Consider the following 22,028-nt stretch of genomic DNA (forward strand, 5'->3'; position numbering starts at 1 on the left):
AAAAAATCCCCACTTGACAAGTTGTTGTCCGGCCTTTGCTGAAGTGAGGGAGTCCCTTTTACTTTGGGCTGACTCGAGTTTTCTGCCATCATCCTTCCTTTTCCATGTGCCTACTGTTGGACTCCTGGTTCTTCCCTTCAGGGCTAAGCAGAACGTGTCTGTCCTCCTCCCCCTTCCACAGGAATCCCTTCACGTATTTAAAGACAGCTGTGTTCAGTTTTCCTGGATTACATCTGGAGGGAGTGAGGAGGCTAGGCTCACGTCTGGGAATCTCCACGTATATTTCCTGGCCTCGATGCTTGGCTCCTTCCATTGGCCTTTCATTAAAAGTTTTGGGCTCAGTTCAAGACTGGCTCTTGTTCCAGAAAAGCTATTTTTTCCCCTGAATCTATACACTTGTCCATCTCTCTTGTGACCAAAACAACCATGTAAGTGGTCAGTGAAAAATTTCTACCCAGATCTCACTGGAATTCTGTTTTCTGATCGACTGGAATAAGGGTTCTTAACCTGGGGTTCATGAATTTTGATAACTGTATTTCAATAACATTGGTTTCCTCTGAAATTCTATGTACTTTGTTTTGTGCACTTAGAAACTTGATTCTGAGAAAGGGGCCAGACAGCCCTAAATGTATAAATTCATGATATAAAAAAGTTAAGAATCCCTGCCAAAGCTTGTATCACGTCTATGAATCTATGATTATGAAGCCTTCTGGTCTCAGATTTTTTAACCTCAAAAATGGAGGTCCCTCTTGACAAATTCCGCAAGCTTTTGAATAGGGAAATAGGTTTGAATCTGAGTGAGTTTTGCTGTAGATTACAAAATACTCACGCTTGGTATGTCACTTTTCTCATTAGTTTGAAAGGAGGCAACACAATAGAATGGAAAGAACATTAATTGCAGTCATTTAACCTGAGTTAAATAAGGCATTCAGGGTGCAGTGGATAGAGTGCTCTGCTTAAAGTCAGGAAGACCTGAGTTCAAATCTGACCTAAGACACTTACTAGCTGTGTGACCCTGCATAAGTCACCTAACTCTATTTGTCTCAGTTTCCTCATCTGTAAAATGAGCTAGAGAAGGAAATGACAAGAAAACCCCAAATGGGGTCATGAAGAATCAGACAAAAGTGGAAAATAAGCTTAAAAGTCCTAGGCCTTCCACTTACTACCCATTTGACTTTGGGCAAATTACTCAAAGTCTTTAAGCCTGTAAAATGAGGGGGTTGGACTAAAGGCCCTCTAATCTGGCTTTAAATCCAGGATACCTGACTAGTCTGGGATTTGCCTCTAGGCAGCCAGTGATCATTTGTTTGGCTTAGTGGTTCCTATGGATGACCACAGAACTGGCCAAACTACAAACTATTTGAATTCAGAGACAATTTTTATAAAATCTTTGTGCTTCTTGTATATAACAGATGCTTAATAAATATTTGTTGAAAGAATCGGTCAGTTAATTAACGTTTATCAAGAACCTACTATGTGCCAGGCATTGTACTAAATGCTGAGGATACAAAAAGAGGAAAAAGACAGTCATTGTCCTCAAAGAGCTTCCAATCTAATGGAAGAGACAATAAGTGAACAAATATGTACACTTATATAGAGGATAAATAGGAAATAATTAAGAGAAGGAAGACCCTGGGACTAAGAGGGGTTGGGAAAGAAGGTGAGATTTTAGTTGGGACTTCAGAGAAGATGGAAGATGGAGAACTGGAGAGAGAGCATTTTCGGCAGGGAAAAAGCACGGAGCAGAGAGATGAAGTGTCTTGTTCATGGACCACAAGGGGACCGGTGTCACTGAACCAGAGGACATGTTGGGGAGAAAGGCGCAGGAAGATTTTAGACTACCATCTTGTATCGGATTCTGAAGCCATTAGAACTTATCGAGGCCGGATTGGGAGATGGCTCGTCAGACCTGTGCTCAATTAGGGAAGATCACTTGGGTGGCTAGATGGAGGCTGGACCAGATTAGGAGGCAGACAGCTGCTGTTGCAGTCGTCCAGATGTGAAGTGATAAGGTTGCAGTGTTAGGGGAAAGAAAGGGCGTATTTGGAAGACTTAGCGTCTCTCCTTGGTGTGAGATTGGGTAAGAGGGATGAGCGATAGTGAGCCATCCAGGGTGATTCCCAGGTTGGGAGCCTGAGTGCTGCCATTTACGGTAACAGGAAAGTGGGAGGGGAAAAGGGGAGAAAGATCGTGAATTCCATTTTGGACATGTTGAGTCTAAGACATCTATAGGGCATCCAGGTTGAGACGTTTGAAAGGCAATGGGAGATGAAAAATTAGGGGTCTGCAGAGATTGGGCAGAGAGGGTAAATTTGAGCACCATCAGTGCGGGGATGATAGGGAAGGGTAAAGTCACAGGTGGAGGAATGGGGTTGTTTGCTGAGACAACAGCGTCCAGCGGGGGTGCCTGACTTGGAGTCTAGAAGGCCTAGTTTAGAACTTCCTTCTGATCGTTATCAGACTCCGGGACCTGAGAAGGGCATTTGTCCCTCCTGCACCAAGTTTCTTCTGCTCTAAAATGTTGGTGGCGGTTTCCATACCCCTATCCTCAAAAGGTACATGAGATAATGCAGATACAGCTCTGAAAAGACTGTAAAATTGTCTTTATGATTATTCAGTTTTATTGAGAGCAGTATGGCGTGTTGGGTAAAGAGTTGACCTCAAAGATGGAGAGACCTAGGGTTCATGTTCTCCCCCTGAAACATAGTGTGACCCTGGACTAATACCAACTCTGACTCTCTATAACACCAGTTAGAGGAGGTGCCAACCTGCACAGAAAGACAGGGTTTTCTACCAGGAGTTCCCTGAACCAATGAATCATAGTTCCAGCCTCAAAATCTTCCTTCTCCCTCTCTTTCCTCCTCTCCTTCTTCTTCCTCATTCTCTCCCTCTCTCTCTCTCCTTTCCTTTCACTTCCATTTTTTCCTTTCCTTTTTTCTTCCCTTTCCTTCCTTCCTTCCATTCTTCTTTTCTTTCCTACCTCCCTCTCTCCTTCTTTTTCCCTCTCTTATTTCTTCTCTCCTCCCTTCCCTCCCTCCCTTCCTTCCTTCCTTCCTTCCTTCCTTCCTTCCTTCCTTCCTTCCTTCCTTCCTTCCTTCCTTCCTTCCTTCCTTCCTTCCTTCCATTCTTCTTTTCTTCCCTTTCTCCCTCTCTCCTTCCTTCCTTCCTCCCCTCATTTCTTTCTCCTTTCCCTCCTTTATTTCTTCTCTCCTTCCTTCCCTCCCTATCCCCCCCACCTTCTCATCCCAGATTCCTCAGGCAGTATTTTGTGCTGTAACCTGGACACTGCCTGAAACCAGCTGCACAGACCTGCCTTCGACGCGATGACAATCCCGCTTCCATCGCTTCCCGAGAAGCACGCCAGAGGCCCGGAGCCAGCTGTTTCTTTGGTGGGGCTGATAAGCTTAGAGTTGGGCCCGGATCCCATTATTCTCTCTCTGATAATAACTGATAAATCTCTCTGCATGGAATCTCCCCCCAGCCTGGAGAAGCAGAGTCCAGGCTGGCCGGGCCCCCAGAGGCTGGAGGCATTCTTGGAGAGCATAGAGAGAAGGTCCTGATGGGCACGGAGAAGGTGCCAGTGCGGGCGTGCGTGTGCCTGTGTTCCCTTGGGCAGTTGTGGTGTGTGTGCATGGGCAGGGGGAGGGAGAACCTCCAGGAGAACATGCCATTCGGAGGCCTCTGGCCCTGGCTCAGTGCGTGGCTTCCCGCAGGCTTGGATTTCATCACCTTCTAGCCATCCACCATGTTCTCTATGGAGCAGGGCTGGGGGAGTTGTGGGCGTGCAGCTCTTGCTGTTTCTCTAGTTGTTATATGCCAGCAAACATATGCCAAACATTTTCTGTTTTTGAGCGCTGGGCTGGGCCCAGGGGCAGAGAAGTAGATAAACATTTTAGGCCTGGAGTGAGAAAGGCCTGGGTTCAAAATCTGCTTCTGATACTTCTTGGATGTACCTCGTCAGGCCTCAGTTTACTCATCTGGAAAATGGAGATGCTGGTAGTACTTATTTCACAGGGTTGTGACGAGGTTCAGATGAGATAATGGAATTTGAAATAATGGAATTATAGAATGGAATGAATAAAGTCCTGCCTAATAGAAAATGGATGGAAAATGCCTTGCAAGCTTTAGAGCCCCATATAGATGTCAGTTATTATTATAATTACATTGTATTATTATTATATTAATATATACAATATAACATATTATTATATATTATATTATACTATATAACAATATATTATGTTATAATATAACCCTCCCTCCCCTAGACAGCAAGTAATCCAATATAAGTGAAACATGCAATTCTTTTAAATGTATTTCCACATTTATCATAATGTACAAGAAAAATCACATCAATAAGAAAAAAAACGGAAAAAAAAACAAAGTAAGCAAACAACAAAACAAAAAAGGTGAAAATACTATATTGTGATCCACACTCAGTTCCCACAGTCCTCTCTGTGGATGCAGATGGCTCTCTCCATCACAAGTCTATTGGAATTGTCCAGAATCACCTTATTGTTGAAAAGAGCCACGTCCATCAGAATTGATCATTGTATAATCTTGTTGTTCTGTGTATAATGATCTCCTGGTCCTGCTCATTTCCCTCAGCATCAGTTCCTGTCAGTCTCTCCAGGCCTTTCTGAAATCATCCTGCTGGTCATTTCTTACAGAACAATGATATTCCATAACATTCTTAATACCACAATTTATTCAGCCATTCTCCAGCTGATGGACATCCACTCAGTTTCAGTTTCTTCTCACTACAAAAAGAGCTGCCACAAATAATTTTTGTACATGTGGGTCCCTTTCCCTCCTTTAAGATCTCTTTGGGATATAAGCCTAGTAGTAACACTGCTGGGTCAAAGGGGAGGCAAAGTTTGATAGCCCTTTGGGCATAGTTCCAAATTGCTCTCCAGAATGGCTGGACCAGTAATTGTGAAGTATTTGACAAGATAAATAAAAATACAAAAACCCTAGCTAATAACTAACTTATCACGTGACCCCAGAAATACTTGTATATGGTTTGGTGCGGCCCATTTCTAGTTGAGTTTGACATCATTCTAGCAAGTAGATAAACTGCTAAACTTGAACTCCAGGAAAACTTGGGTTCAAGTTCCACTTTGGTACTTTCAAGCTGCGAGTCACTTATATGACTTTTGTAAGATAGATATAATCTCCTTATACCTATTTTCTGATTCTTTTTAAAAATTCAATTTCATGTTCAGTTTCAAATTCTCTCAAATTCTCCATCCTTTCCATCCCTTGCTCACGGAGAAGGCAAGAAAAGCAAATACCATTAAGCATATGTATATTTAGTTAGGCAAAACAAATTCCTGTGTTAACCGCATCTGAAAAATAAATAAAAAGAAAGAAAATGTGCTTTAGTTTATACTTGGAGTTCTTCCGTTCTCTCCCTGGAATTGTGTAGTATGTTTTATCACGAGTCCTTTGGAAGTTTGGTGGGCCGGCGTGGATCAGAATTACACTCTCTCAAAGTTCATTAGGGTTTTTGTTTTTCTTTTTTGATTCTTTTTATGGTACAAATTGTTCTCCTGGTTCTGCTCCCTTCACTTTGCATTTGTTCATTCAAGTCTTCTCTTTCTGGTTTGTTTTGCAAACTCTAAGGCACTCTACAAATGCAACTTATTGATTATATTGTAGGGTCAGAGAATCACTCATTTAGGGATATCTTGTTTCTGCCTTAATACTCTTTCCCTTCTTTTTATAAACTTCAGTTTATCAGATATGGAGACTTGGAGGGTGAGTTCAAAGCCTGCTTCTGACCAAGACTAGTTCAGTGACTGTGGATAAACCTGTGTGACTGTTCTGAACCTCAGTTTCTTCATCTGTAAAATGGGAATAAGTAGACCTCCACAGCCTGCAGCGTCACAGAGCTGTTGCGGGACTCGAGATTGTCGATGTGAAGTCCTTTGCAGGCTTTGTTAGGGCCATCTTTATTTCTGTTACTATGATGGGGAGGAGGAGGAGGATGGTTTCTTCCTTCCTTCTCCCATTTCTCCATCACCCCTTGAAGTTTTGGAGTCTTAGAAGCTTTTTCCTAGGGCCAATGACCAGCGAATATCACTGAATCTCTTTCCCATCTCACCTGGGAGCCAGTCCAGATTTCTTTGACAGTCAGGGGAGGGTCCCCCGGTGCTCTGGCAGCGCTGACAGTTACACACCTCACTCAGTTCCCGGGTAAAGACACAAAAGTGTTGATTTCTTTGCTTCTTGGGGGCCCAGAAGCCCTCGAAACTGCGCGCCTGGCTTCCAGCAAAGATCCTTAACTCTTTGGCAGGGAAATACTCTCAGCAGCCTGGCCTCTCTCGGGGAGGAAGCCCTGGCCCTGGTTCCATCAGATAGGAGAGAGTTAGGTATTCACACACACCCCTTCCCACCCCACCCCCTCTTCATTCCTGGGGCTGAATGCTGCCAGGAAAATAGTGGGGAGCTGTCCCTTTCTGAATTCCAGCCCTAACCCCTGTACTGATTCAGATTCCCCCCAGGACCTCCCCCAGACAGCTACTTTCTCGATCCAGGGACGTTGCCTGCAAAGCATCCCCTTCTCCCTTTCCTGAGGGAGGAAAGCTTGTAATTTGAACAGGACAGGAAGTTCTCTTCTTTGGGGTGTGAATCCCTTTTCTGTGTGCATCTTCCCTGGAGAAAGGATGCCCGCATCTCTGCTGTCACTTAACACCACTGCAGGGCAGTGGAGATCGAACCCCTTTTCTCTCGGTGTGTATGGGAGCTGACAGTCAATAGGAATGGGGTTTCTCTGACTCACGGAAGGCCCATTGCTCTCTCTCCTCCCCCATCCTAGCCCAGGTTACCTGATTCCTAGAAGAGGCTAAGGTTGTGCTAAAAGGGACAAATTGGATTCAAGAAGATGCTTTTCATCACATTCTGATTAGTTTCCCTCAACAAGGAAGGGGATATCAATGCTCTCTTTGTCATCCCGGGGTTCCCTGAGCTTGTCATTCAGTATATTCACAGGCTTAAGCTGGGCAGGGTGTGGGGATGCTGTCTAGTCTGCCTTCCCCCCACAGTCGACTTAGGGCGGCTGCCTCACTTCTCCCCGTCTCCTTTCAGCAGCCAAAGGGATCGTCTTAAAGCTTAGGTCTGTATTCACTCCACTCTGGTGCCTTCCTCTCTCCTCTAGGATCAAATTTAAATTCCTTTATTTGGCTTTCAAAGCTCCTTCCCATCTGCCTTTCCAGTGTTCTTACATTTCATATATTCTTTGTATTCCTGTTTGAGCCAGTGACCCTGGTCTCCCTGCTCATTGTCTCCAAATGGTGGACATTTTAAAAAATAATAATAGCTTTTTATTTTTCAAAATAAATGCAAAGATTTTTGCCAAAAACCTTATCTTCCAAATTTTTCTCCTCCCCTCCCCACCTCAGTTTCTTCATCTGTAAAATGGGAATAAGTAGACCTCCATAGCCTGCTGCATCACAGAGCTGTTGACTCAAGATTGTCTATGTGAAGTCCTTTGCAGACTTTGTCAGGGCCATCTTTGTTTCTGTTACTATGATTGGGATTAGACAGTAAGAAATCCAATAGAGGTTAAATATGTGCGAGTCTTCTAAATATATTTCCATATTTATCATACTGTACAAGAAAAATCAGGTCAAAAAGGAAAAAAAAAACGAGAAAGAAAAAAGCAAGCAAACAACAACCAAAAGGTGAAAATGCTATGCTGTGATCCACACTCAGTCCCTTTAGTCTTTACTCTGCATGTGGATGACTTTCTCCATCACTTTTATTGGAATTGGCTGGAATCGCCTCATTTTTTGAAAAAAAAAAAAAAAAAAGTGGACATTTTGACTGACTCTCCCCTATTCCTAGAACTCTCCCTCCCCGTGGCCATCTTGTGCCCTTATGGCTTCCTACAAGTCCCAGCTAAAATTTGTAAAAGCCTTCTTCTACAGGAAGCCTTTCTGATTGTGCTTAAAGCTGCCTTCCCTCTCTCTATAATCTTCAATTTACCATCTTATTACATGTTATTTTAGACCAGTGGCCCTCAGACTGTGGGAGGGCCGGACTATAGTAAAAACAAAAGCTCACCCTCTGTCTCCGCCCCTCAGCCCATTTGCCATAACCCGGTGGGCCGCATAAACGTCTTCAGCGGGCCCCATCTGGCCCACCGGCCGTAGTTTGAGAACCCCTGTTAGACTGTGAGCTTCTTGAAAACAGATACAGATTTTACTTTTCTTTGTATCTCCAAAGATTAATATGGTTTCTGGTGTATAGTAGGTGCTTAATAAATGCTTGTTGACTTGACACTACCCACCTCCTTTACCCTAAAACTGAATTCAGAGTATTTTACACCTCAAATCATAAGTTCCTAAAATCAGGATTTGGTTCCTATTGGTAAAGTCCATGGCAGTTGGATGGCACAATGAGTGTCAGGAAGATCTGAGTTCAAATTTGGCTTCAGACACTTCCTCGCTGGATCACATAATCCTGTTTGCCTCAGTTTCCTCATCTGTAAAATGAGCTGGAGAGGAAAGAGGAAAAAAAAAAACACTGTAGTATCTCTGCAAGAAAATCCCAAAATGGAGTCATGAAGAGTTGTTTATGACTAAAAAGTCACTGAAGAACCATCCTCTGACTTCAGAGTGTCAGATAGTCATAGATCTACAGTTGGAAATGACCTCAGAGACCATTGAATTCAAATTTCTCATTTTATCGATGAGGAAACAAAGGCCTAGGAAAATAATGTGGCTTGTCCAAGGCAACATAGCTCATGAGCTTCAGAGCTAGGATTTGAATCCAAGTCCACTGACTCTTGAGCATCATAGGAGAACAGAACTAGAGCCAGCAAATTCTTCAGAGGCAATCTAGTTTAACCCCTGGAACAAACAGAGCTGGGATTTGAACCTGACACCGAAGCCAGTCCTCTCTCTCCTACTGACATCCCAGCTGCTACAAATCCATGAGAATCCACTTCCAAATCTGGCAGAATTTCCCTTGCTCCACTCAGAAGTGGAGTACCAGGAGACTGTGTCAGGAGTTCAGAGACCGTGGGTGGGTTAGATGAGCCCAGTTGTGTTTATGGAGGAAAGGAGTTAATATTTAACACCTAAAGAAAGAGAATGACAGGAAACTTGGTACTGATTGTTATTTCTCAGTGATTTGGTTACCTCATAATAGGAGTGCACAGTATTAAAATTAAAAAAAAAAAAACAACTCTAGTTCTGTACAATATTCCCTTAGAGTCCAAAACAGGATTGTTTGGGAGGTGGGAACCTCAGAGTATTATTGCTCTCCCTGCCCGCCATGTTTCCTGCAAAACTCAGCCCATCTTCTCCTCCTCAAATTCATCAAAGAATCTCTGAGGTGGGAGAGAATTCAGTGGCCATCCAGACCCCAAGCTAACCCAAAGCCTGACTCCCCTCCTTGGTATCCCATTTGTCTAGCTTTTATTTGAATCTCTCCAACAAGAGGGATCCATTTAGCCCACGAGGCATCCACAGCATCACAAACCGCAAGTGTTGACAAGGTCCTTGGAGATAGTAGAATCATAGCTCCGGAACAGGGCGAGTTCTCCATTTAAGATTATCCATTTCCTCTGTCGAGAAGCATTTGCTAAGGATTAAATATCTGCCAGACCCCTGTCTTCAAGAAGCTCCATCTAATGAGGGAGACAGCTCACAAATAGATATGTAATTATGAGTCCTATCCAATGCCTATAGAAGGTAATTCAACTCCTCCATTTTACAGATGAGGAAATGGAGGCTTGGAGAGGTTAAGTGACTTGTCCGGTTTTAGAGCTGGGGTTAGAATCCAAGTCCCTAGTCTTCAAATCCAATGTTGTGACTCAGTTTCCTCATCTGTAAAAGAAAAGAACTGTATTATTATACGTGAACAAGACAGCATCTTTGTATTTATGGATGGAACTTTTAGTCTAATCAGGAAAGTGAGGCCCGTAGCCTCCCCTAAGGCAGATCGTGACAGATGTGGGAGATGGGAAGATGAAGATGCAGAGAAATGTGGGGATGAAGAGCAGACTCAGTGGAACTCTTGCTAATTGACTTTATCAGAGGAAACTAGTCCATCAACAAACATTTAACCTCTTGCTAGGATCCAGGTCCTCTGCTGAATGCTAGAAATAGGAAGAAAGGTAAATATCCACTTCCTGCCCCCAAGGAGCTCGTATTTTAATGGAGGAAATAACATAAAAATAACTACGTTCATGCAAGACACATACATAATAGACAGGCCATAGTCTCAGATGTGAAGGCTTTCACTTCTTTCCCCCTGGAATATAGATTTCTTTTAAAGCAGTCAAAGATTTCAGCTTTTTGGGGGGGGATAAAGGAAAAGCAGACTATGATATTGCTCATCCTGACCTGGTGGTCCACTAAAAACCCCAGATTTTGTTCAGAGAAACTGTTATTTAGCAACACCCTCCTCCCCAGCCCAATCTTGTTTAAGTCCATTTTTTGGAGTGAGATTTAAGATTTTACATGGACTCCTATTCAATTTAATTTTCTTAGCTTAGCCCAGTATTCTGGCCCGTTGGGATATTTTTGGATCCCGCCTCTTTTGTCCACTGGGCTCGCTAGCCCTCTCAGCTAACGCTCTGCTTGGGGGAATTATTCCAGATGCCAAGTAGCATGAATGAGAGGGAGGCTTGGGACAGGGCAGTTTCAAACAGCTGCACTTTGCCTCGCCGAGCTGGACACATCATGAGGAGAGCCGGGTGGCTGTGTGTTCCAGCTTGGGAGATTCCTGGCTCTGTGCCCCGGGGGCCTCCAGCAGGGAGGTGGGGACTCAGGACTGGGGGATCAGGCTTCAGGAAAAGGGATCTATTAAAGCTGGGCGCTGGCTTTGCTCTCGTTTCCTTCCTCTGCAATTTCCTTTTCCTTTTCTTTCCTTTCTGGTTGAACATTTTCAAATGAAGGGAGTGTCAGTATGGGAACTTTGAGCACCGACAGACGTTCTCTTCTCCATCCCTCCCTGCACCTTTCCAGAACAGATCTCCCACACGAATGAACAGTTGATGGGATTGGTCCCATCCTTCCAGCACCCCCAGCCCCCAGCACCAATCCTCCTCTAGTTGCCCCTTATTCCTTATTATAGTCATCCCCCCCTCACCTGGTCTCCTTTTAACACTCCCTAACTCTAGCTGCCGAAGTGATTTTCCTAAAGTGAAAGTCTGTCCAAGTCACTTCCTTGCCCCCTCCCTATTCTATAATCTCCAAGAGCCAATTTTAAACCTTCTAGTTTGCATCTGAAGCTTTTCACAGCCTGCCCCTCCCTACGTTTCTATTCTTCTATTTTATATCCTTCTACCCATTCTTCCCTTTGTACTCACTGTCCCCTATGAGAGGAAGGCCTCCTTGCCCACTTTCCTGAAGACCTTTCCCATTTTTCTAAAGACCTGTCAGCTCAACTCCCCCCTTTTGTAGGGAGCCTTTCCCTGTGACTGCAGCTGCTGCTTCTTTCCCCTCTGAGGTTACCTTCTCTAAGCGGTGCATGTCCCTTACATGGACTCAGTTATTTTCATGTCTGTTTGATCCATTAGAACGTGTTTCCCAAGCTCCCAGGGAGTCGTAAGCCTGGTTTTTGCCTTTCTGTGCACCTCTAAGAGTTTACCACAGTGATCGGCCTATATTAAACACTTAATAAATGATTACCGATTGATTTCTCCTCTTCCATCCAAAGCAATCCCATAAACTCATACAAAAACCCAGTTCCTGACCCCAAGAGCTCACGGGCTAAGGAAGGAAACAATACAGATGTGACTATGAACATACAAGATACCACATGAGGGGTTATCTCAGAGGCGAGATCACATACAATCACACAGTTGTAGCGGTTTAGTTGTTAAAGCCACGTCTAACTCTTTATGAGGTGCTGAAGTTATTTGTTATTTCTTTTTCTAGCTAATTTCAGAAATCATGAAGTAACAGGGTTAAGTGACTCTCCCAGGTTCACACCGCTAATAAGGGTCTGAGGCTAGCTTTGAACTCATGTTGTCTTGATTCTAAGCCCAGTACTCTATTCACTGAATCAGCAGCTGGACTGTTTTCTTACTATGCTCTGGACATCCTGTACTGGTAAGGTTTATTTGTTATTTGTTTTTTTTTAAACCTAGGTGTGAGATTTTTACATTTATCCTATTAATCATCATCTTAATGGATTCATCCTGACATTCTAGACTATCATGGTTTGTTTTTTTAGTTCCAGATTCTGCTCTCCTTTCTAAAATGCTCCAGTCTGCATTGTTGTACTCCTAGGATTTTATATCAAATACGTCATTTGATGCGGTCTCGTATCAGCCTTTGGTATTTTCCAAGTGTGAGCATTCTCTTCTCAATGGCAAGGATCAGGTTTTTTTTTTTTCCCCCCAAGGCAAGTGACTTGCCCAGGGTCACACAGCCAGGAAGTATTAAGTGTCTGAGGCCAGATTTGAACTCAGATCCTCCTGACTTCAGTGTTGCTGTTCTATCCACTGCACCATTTAGCTGTCCCTGACCAGGTAATTTTAAAGTAGTAAAACATAGACCTGACCATTTCACTCCTTAATTGAAAATCTAAATAATTTCCTATTGCCTCTAAAGTTATTCTATCTATACTATATTTATTTTTTATGTTCTGATTTATTTACATTATTTCCTATTAGAATTTCAGCTTCTTGAGGTCAGAAGCTATTTTTGCTTTCTTAATTTTTTTCTTAACATTTTACGCCCAAGACTTTGTACAACAGCTGGCATATCATAAGTGATTAATAAATGCTTGTTTGGTTGATTTAATGAATGGATAGAAAGAATATGTGAATGTGTGAATGCATGAGCACATAATGAATGATTTGATCTTAGAGCCAAGCCTAGAATCTGGAGCTCTGGGACCTTCATCCATCATTCTTTCTCTTATATGTGTTGCCAGGGTTTGGGGATAGAATTTGCTTTGCGTGTGTGTGTGTGTGTGTGTGTGTGTGTGTGTGTGTGTGTGTGTGTGTGTGAGAGAGAGAGAGAGAGAGAGAGAGAGAGAGAGAGAGAGAGAGAGAGAGAGAGAGAGAGAGAGAGAGCACTTCATATATTTATTTCTGTGCTGACTTTGGACCCTAGGGCTACTTCAGTCCCAACCTTATAAATGCGCATGCATAACCCTTCCCACTATCCACTGGTGGTTTGGGCAAACCCCAAACCAGTCACTTGTTTGACCGTATTCTTGGTCGTAAATGCGATGGTTGAGCCAACGGTTTTTGGACCAGCTGCCCTGACTCCTTTAATTTTAGCTACTTGAAATAATTACAACCATTGGACCCATAAATTGTATCAATGAGACAAGAGGGGCCTCCAGTAAGGAGGGGGACTAGACAGAGTTGGCAGCTGTAACACATTCCTGCTTGGGGTGCACATGTGTCAGGAGGTCATGTCTTACTACCTAGGGGCAAGAGGCCTAGGCTTTGATGGCTTTGGGAACTGACAGGCCTTTGTGGGACCCACCCCCGGCCTGCACCCCCAACAATTCTTCCCCATCCTCACTTCGGGAAGCTTTACCACCCTTGGGAACAGTCTGGCTCCCAGGCCTTTGTCTAAAATGCCTCCCTGCTGGCTTCCATTATGGACATCCTATCTGGAGACTTGGTTACCAGATTTATGAGTGTTATAACCTGCATCTGTCTGAAGATTTAAGGAGAGGAACGAGACAGAGCATGGCCCTCCTGATCTGTTATGGCCTTTTGTAAAACTCCACCTCACGAGACCACCGCTGTGTTCTAGGAGCCCCGGGGTCCCAGAGTGTGGGACATAAGGGCTGAGTCACAGCCGAGGGACTCCCTTGGCCCTCTACTAGAGTGGGATTTCTTTTCATTCATCTGGCAAGATGGTTTTTGCAGATTTCAACAGAAATCTGATCTTCCCATTTCACGGCACTACTTTTTATTGGCTCTCTGGGCTCTGCCTATTGGTCAGTCTCTGGCTCCTGCTATTCCAATACATAGGAGAAGCGATGAAAAGGGTACGTGATTAAAAGTGTTGAGAAACCTAGGCTCAAATCTTGCCTTGATACTTATTACTGGTGTCACCTTTTAGTCATTTCTTCCTCTGAGTCTTAATCTCCTTATCTGTAAAATGGGACCATTGATCCCATCAATGAACAGATACCCCAGCTTCCACCCTGGAACCTTGGACTTCTGATTGATAAGTGTTCACCATGTCTAGCAATGGTCAGGCACTATTTCCTGGCCATCTCTACGCCATACAAGGGGGAGACTAGGGAATATTTCTTCCATCTCACTTTCTACCTCTACAGTAATCAAATCAATCAAAAACAGGAGATGTCTCGCTTTTTGTATTTGTATCTCCAACATTTATTCTAGAACTTGGCACATGGTAGGCACTTAATAAATGTTTTTTCACTCCTTCCCTCCTCTCATTGTGAGAATGCACTGGGATAATCTATGAAAAGCACATTGCGGCATAAGCCTATCTAGGAATAAAGTCCCTGTCCATAGTCAGACAATGACGACTTGTGTTTGGCAACTCAGGTTAAGTGACTCGCCCAGGGTCACACAGCCAGGAAGTGTTAAGTGTCTGAGGCCAGATTTGAACTCGGGTCCTCCTGACTGCAGGGCTGGTGCTCTATCCCTTGTGCCATCTAACTGCCCCTGAGCTACAAGTGCCTGAATGTATGAAGAAGGCCATCCAGAAAGAGGACTGGTTTTATATGTAGAAGGTCTGGTCCTCCCAATTCCTTACTGTGCCACTTTGGGCACATCATTTAATCTCCCCAGATTTCATTTTTCCTCCATTGTAAAATGAGGCTGAATGATATGACCTTTAAAGTCCCTTCGAGCTTAAACACCATGGTTAATCAACAAACATTTCTGAAGTGCTTACTCCATGCCAGATATTGTGGTAGGTGCCAGGGAGACAGAGGAGCTTAGTTCTCTTAGTGAGGGGCATGCTGGGAGGTAAACTCCAATTGTCTCAGGATAACTGCATTGTGAGCAGTTATAAATAAATATAAAATAATTTGTTATTATAGTTATAAATATTTGTTATTATAGTTATAAATAAATATAAAATAATAAAATAAATATAAATAAATATAAAATAAATATAAAAAAATTTGATTTATTATTTTGTTGATTGCCTAGATTTAAGGAAGGGATGAAAAAATATTAATGATTCAGTTTAAAATTTGTGTTTTTTTGGAGAGCAAGTTGTTAAACATTTACATAATAGGTGCTTCATAAATGCACATACAGAGTGGGTGCTTAATAAATGACTTGATTGGAACATGACTAATCTTGGCTAGAAGATGTATGAAAGGCTGGGCCATTGGAATTAGGGGATCTGAGTTCAAGTGCTCTTAGGCAAGTTTACTTCCCCTAAATAGACCTCAGTTTCTTTATTTGTCAAATAAGGGAATTAAATTTGCTGACTTCTGAGTTCTCTTCAAACTCTGAATCTTTGAGTGTATGACCTGTTTGCAATGGAAAAAAAAGTTAGAACAAGAGGAGAAGGAATTAGTTGTATTTGAATCTGATTCTCAGGGAATAAGACATCAGGCTTCCAACAAACAATAGGGCAAGTCGACGTGGAATAATCTTCCTAATTTGACTTCGGAACGATCATTCTTCGGGGACTGGAATCTTGGCAGGGTGACTTTAAGGTGGATTAGGACGCGGTGACCTCAGCTACTTCCCTCCTACCCTCTCCCCCTGAAAGATGTGGGTTTGGAGGGGATTGAGCTGAAAAGGACTTCCCTCTCTTCCAACCCCGGAATCACATCTGTCCGGTGGACTTTTAGATTTCCACCAGATGGGCGGCTGGTCAGGAGGGATGGCCTTTGGAATGAGTTGGTGGTCTCGATCCAATCAGCAATCCCACAATAAATGGCTCCACTCCTGTAGTTGTGGAAAGCCTGGACTCCAAGAGGAAGAATGTAAAAATGTGGTTTGCAAAGTTAACCCTTCCCCGTGTTTCCCGCAGGTTTTAGAAATGTCAAGGAGTGGCCAGTCTCCATCAAGGGGCTTTGCTTACAGGATAGACGTGGAAAAGCGTAATTCAATTCAACAAGCTATTCTTGCGTACCTTGTCCGTGCTGGACGTCATTCTACAGATACAAAATTGGGCCCTTTCCTTCCCTTAAACAGCTTACATTCTTTGGAGATGCAAAATGTATCAGCACACCTAAAAGGGGCAGCTAGGGGGTGCCATACTGCACAGAGTGCTGGTCCTGGAGTCAGGAAAACTCAACTTTGGGAGTTCAAATCTGACCTCAGACACTTCTTAGCCATATGATCCTGGACAAATCACTTAAACCAGTTTGCCTCAGTTTTCTTATCTGTAAAATGAGTTGGAGAAAGCAACGGCAAACTACTGCACTACCTGTGCCGAGAAAACCTTAAATGGGGTCACGAAGAGTCACAATTGAAAAAACAGCTCAACTGTAACAATAAAAGCTATAAAGACAAATGCATAGGAACTAATTTCAAAAGGGAGGAGACTGCTAACAACTCAGAGAGAGAGAAAAGACTTTGTGTTAGAGGAAGTCCCTGAGTTCCTCTTTGAAGGAAGCTAAGGATCCCTGGCAATAGAGGTTAGGAATGGAGGATATAAGGAGATCACTTGTGTAAAGATAGGGAGGTGCCATGAGGGATGTCAGCCAGAGAATAGTGAGCAGGTCAGTTGTACTGAAAAGAAGGGACCTAAATGTCAAATAAATATCATAATTTCATGATCAAATGATATCAAATATATCTCATCTCCAGTTGGGAGAGAAGATCAATATAAACATCAGGTCAATATAAAATGATAATAAATTATCAGAATCAATATCATATCAATATAAAATATATAAAAAATATAAAATAATAACAAATATGTCAAAATCACTATCAATATCAAATAAATATCAGCTCAATATCAAACTATAAAAATCAGTATCAAATCAATATCAAACAATTATAAAACTAAATATTAAGTAACACTAAATAAATATATCAATATCAATATCAAATATACCAAAATCAAATCATCAATATCAAATAATATATTGAATAGCAAATATATTATAATCACTAAAATAATATCAGACCAATATAAAATAATATTGAATAGCAAATATATTATAATCACTAAAATAATATCAGACCAATATAAAATAATATTGAATAGCAAATATATTATAATCACTAAAGTAATATCAGACCAATATAAAATAATATTGAATAGCATATATATTATAATCACTAAAATAATATCAGACCAATATCAAATAATAACAAATTATCAAAATCTAGATCAAATAATGTCATATAACAATGTTAATATCAAATAATAACAAACATCAAAATCATTATATATAAATACAATATGAATAAAAAGCAAACCAAAATCAATTATCAAATAATATTAAATAAATATCAATAGCAATATCAAGTGATATCAAATAAATATCAATATTAACTATATCAAAATCACTATCAGATATCACAATATTGATATCAAATAAAAATCAATACCAAATAAGTTCTTATATAGCAATATCAAATATATCTAATAATATTTAATATGTCCAAATATTAAATAAAATGCAAAAAAGTCAATGGGAGCCAAATTGTGAGGGACTTTTGATGCCAAACTGAGGAGTTAACTTCTAACTTGTCTGATTTCTAGTTCCCTTGTATTTAAAATGAGGAGAATAATGTTAGCTGGATGGTACAGTGGATAGAGCAGAAGGACTTGCCTGAACTCAGACACTTAATACTTCCTAATTGTGTGACCTCGAAGCAAGTATCTTAACCCTAATTGACTTGGCAAAAAATAAATTTAAAAGATTTTTAAAATTGGGAGAATAATACGGAACACCTACCTACCTCAAGGGTCATCTAATCTAATGCCCCCATTTTAGATAAAGAAACTGATAGTCACACCCAGAGCTGGAATTATCTTAGTGGCTATTTAGTGTAAACATTTAATTTTTCAGAAAAGGAAATAAAGGCCCAGAGAAGGCATAGCTTCACAAATCCTGAGCTCAAAGAGATCATAGAGTGACTGACTTTAACCCCTTCATTTTACAGTCATGGGTAAAGGGGAATAATTGAATTTAGACTAGGCAAGTGAGTAGGAGGATGTAAAATGTCAGGCTAAGAAATTTGAATTTCATTTTAGAAGTCATAGTTTTAAATAAATGGGTAGGGAAGCTTCAGAAGGCTCAATATACTTAATTCAAAGGAAAGAGAAGAGAGAATCAAATTAATTTTTTTTTTCTTCAAGAAGAAACTAAACTCTCTTTTAAGTTTCCATCTTCCAAGAAGGCCAGGCGGCTGTCTTCCATGTTCCAGAGACCGTAGTCCAAACACATGCCAGAATCAGACAGAGGCTTCCTCAGGTGTGGAAATGAAGAGGGAGAGATGCTTCTCAGTTTGGAAATTGGGCCCAACCAGAAATTAAACAGAGGAACTGTAATTTATCTTAGGAGAGAATATATGGGTCTTGCAAAGGTAGAGGCAGGGCCTTGGGGCCTGGAGAAGAACTTGAGACTGTGAGTTTCTTCTCTCCCAACTGGAGATGAGTGATTGGGACCAAACATGAAGAATTCATTTATTCTTTCAACAGAGATTTATCGAAGTCCCTCCTGGATTTCAGTAAGGCAGCTGGTAATCCTTGGGGACAAGATGGAGAGATAGGGCTGGCTGATGATATAGTTTGGTGTATTTGGAACTGGTAGAATGAACAGAGCCCAGGATTGGTCTTGAATGGCTCCAGTGTCTGCTTAGAAGAAGTGTTCCCTGATCAGCAAAGGATCATGGCTAAGAAACATTAGATGCCATCTTTTTTATTTTTTAAATTAATGTCTTGATTGAGGAGGAAGGGTCAGATGGAATGCTTTATCTACATATAGATAATTATAACTATAGTTAGATAATTAGCTGTTCTATCTATTGCTAATTAGCTGATGCTTATGGCAGAAGACATGAAACTGGGACCAATCATTAACAAAGAATACCTGAAAAAATCTTGATAGGGATAAAACATTGAATTTAATTAGATGGAATTGAATGGGGATAAATGTAAAGTCCAAGCCTTTGGTTCAAGTCATCAGTGTCATAAGTATAGGATGGGGATTTGCATCTGTAAAAAAGTTCATACAAGAAAGATCTAGATCTTGAGCCTTAGACTGTGGTGTAGTATTTTAAAGTATGTAGCTTTGGACCTGGAGCTAGATTCAAATCCTGCTTCAGACCTTGCTATTTTTTGTAGTTCTAGGACTAGTACAGTGGCTGGTTAATACATAGTACGTAGTAGTATAGTACATAGTAGCCGATTAATCAATGCTAGTTGGCTGATTGACAGGATTAAGAGATTAAATATGTTTTTAATTTCCTTAATATTCCTTAAAGAGGCTGGTAAGATTGGATTGTAAGAGTGGGGAGGAGCCTGCTCGTAGATAAGTCAAGTAGGATTTTATAATTGATAAATATATTGAGAGCCACTCAGGACTTAAATGTGGCCTCAGATGTTGACTAGCTGTGTGCCCTGGCAAGTCACTTAGCTATACCTGCCTCAGTTTTCTCACTTACAAAATAATCTATTGGAAGGTTCCTTGGGCTGACTCTTTGGCACTAAGCTTCCTCCTAAGTCCATTTTTCTAAATGCGTGGCTCCCTTAAGCATAAGACTTTTAAGGATTGGGGGCTGAGGAGGGGACATTTTTTAGTATTGTAAGTGGGAGATTTCAGAGGTAATCAGAAGATATTTTTGCTCAAGTTCATGATGCTTTCCATTGAAACATTTTGCCCTTGTCCTCCTGAGTCTCCATCTTGAAGGCATCATCTCCTCCCATCATCCCCTTTTCTCTTGTCCCCATTCTCTCTCTCCACTTTCTGTAGCTGCTCCCCTTTTTTCTGGTAAACACATGTGAGTGAGTGCCCCGTTGAGGGGAGTGGGTACTTTGGATGATTTAGTGAGAAGGACAGTGTACTAGAAGTCAGAAACCCTGAATTCCACTCCTGGTTGTTCCACTTACTAGCTAAAGCCATATCCCAGAGTTCTGCTGGACAGCACCAATGTGCTGAGGCAGCCGGATAAGTTGATGTGATTGTGTGGGGAGCTACCTTGAGCCTCAATGTCTTTCTTTGTAAAAAAGGCATGTTTTCTATGTTCCCTCTTGCTCTGAAGCCTGAGAAGTTTGCAGAGAGCCAAGCTTAAACCCGGGGGAATGAATACTAAGGGCGGATGAGGCATTTTGGGGCGGGGATGGGGGGGTTTGATCCTTCCTGGCAGGTGTCTTGTAGCCAATGAGGCCCTCATCCCTCAGCGACTTCTGAATGAGCAAGAGTTTGCGGGGACCCAGAGAAGCATTTCCTGCTTCCTTTGGCAGCCATCACTGAAGGCGCTGATGAGTTGGAAGAAGCCAATGGGAAGGGAAGAAGAGCCTCAGCTCTATTCCATGGTGGGAATTAATTTCAGAAGGGGGCTGGTTCTTGGCAGGGGGATTGGCTGCAGCGGAAAGTGCTTCCTCCAGTGTGAAGAAGATAGACGGTGTGCATCAATAATGATGGAGTCGGGAGACCTTGGGGTCAGCCCTGCCTCCATCCCCTACTGGCTGGGTGACCTTGGCAATCCCTTTCATCCCAGAGTGCTCCGGGCATCTCAGACCCCCCAGTTACATAATAATTGCTGATCCATAGCTCACTGGGGAAAGCAGAGGAAGTGGTCCTGTGATTTAACTGGCGTTCACACTGGGAAACTTCTTCCCCCCATGCACAGGGGTGCTGCCCTGTAATTTGGAGCAGGGCTTCTTAAGCTTTTTCCATCCAACACATTTTTACACAACTCTATCTATAGCAAAGAGGTATTTAGACTTGATAAAAACTTTTAATTCCAGAGCCCCCCTTCAGTTATAGGATCCCATATGAAGTCACAAAGCACAGTTTAAGAAGCTGGGATTTAGAGAGCAGCCTTTGGTATAGGGGATCAGTGACTGGCACAGGGCCACAGAGGCATATGAGTCAGAAGGAAGACTTGAACCCAGGTCTTCTTGAGTCTGAAGTTCCAAAGTCCCACCATCATTATCAACTTCAATATCACCATGACTAAGACCAAGACCAAGACCTCTGCCATCACCACCATCACTACCACCAATATCTTTTTCCCCTGAGGCAGTTAGGGTTAAGTGACTTGCCCAGGGTCACACAGCCAGGAAGTGTTAAGTGTCTGAGACTGAATTTGAACTCGGGTCCTCCTGACTTCAGAGCTGGTACTCTATCCACTGCATCACCAATATCAACACTTATACTGTCATTAATACTGGTATTTTCTTTCCAAAGGCTATTGGGATTGTTTTGGATCACTAAACCACAGAGAAGAATCAAGTTTTTTTGTGGATGATCATCACATATTCTTGCTGTTATTGTGTACAATGTGTTCCCGGTTCTGCTTGTTTCGTTCAGCATCAGTTCATGGAAATCTTTCCAGGCCTTTCTATAATCAGCTTGTTCATCATTTTTTTTTTATAGAACAATAATATTCCATGACCTTCATGTACCACAGCTTATTCAGCCATTCCCCACTTGATGGGCATCCACTCCTTTTCCAGTTCTTTGTAATCACAAAAAGAGCTGCTCCAGACATTTTATCAGGGATGTTTTTATATAGTAATAATATATATATCATATATTAATATATACGCCAACCAGGAAACAAAGGGCTCAGGAAGTAGTGATGAAATGTCATTTTCCAGTTGGGTCAATGTCTCTCAGGCCTTCATGCCAAGGGGAATCATTTTTTGGGAAAGGAGGGTGGTAGGTCACAGATCTAGAGCTGGAAGCAACTTCAGAGATCCCAGAATGCAATTCGTTCATTTTACAGATGAAGAAACTGAGGTCCAAAAAAAAAGAAAGGGTCACATATGAAGTAGGGGGTCATAGGTCATGGGTCATAGGACTAGAGCTAGGATGGACTTCAGAAGCCCTCTTATCTCTCATTTTGTTAAGGAGGAAACTGATCCCCAGTGGTGTTAAAGGATTTATTTAAAACTACAGATGTAATAAGCAGAAAG

At 42.0% G+C, this 22,028-nt stretch overlaps 1 protein-coding gene across 1 annotated transcript in view; it reads left to right on the plus strand.

Moving 5' to 3' along the window:
• MEGF6 (multiple EGF like domains 6) overlaps positions 1-22,028 on the plus strand; it is a 376,924-nt gene that overhangs the window by 61,758 nt on the left and 293,138 nt on the right.

The sequence above is a fragment of the Sminthopsis crassicaudata genome, chromosome 3 (genome assembly GCF_048593235.1).
Source record: "Sminthopsis crassicaudata isolate SCR6 chromosome 3, ASM4859323v1, whole genome shotgun sequence".
NCBI classification, from domain to species: domain Eukaryota; kingdom Metazoa; phylum Chordata; class Mammalia; order Dasyuromorphia; family Dasyuridae; genus Sminthopsis; species Sminthopsis crassicaudata.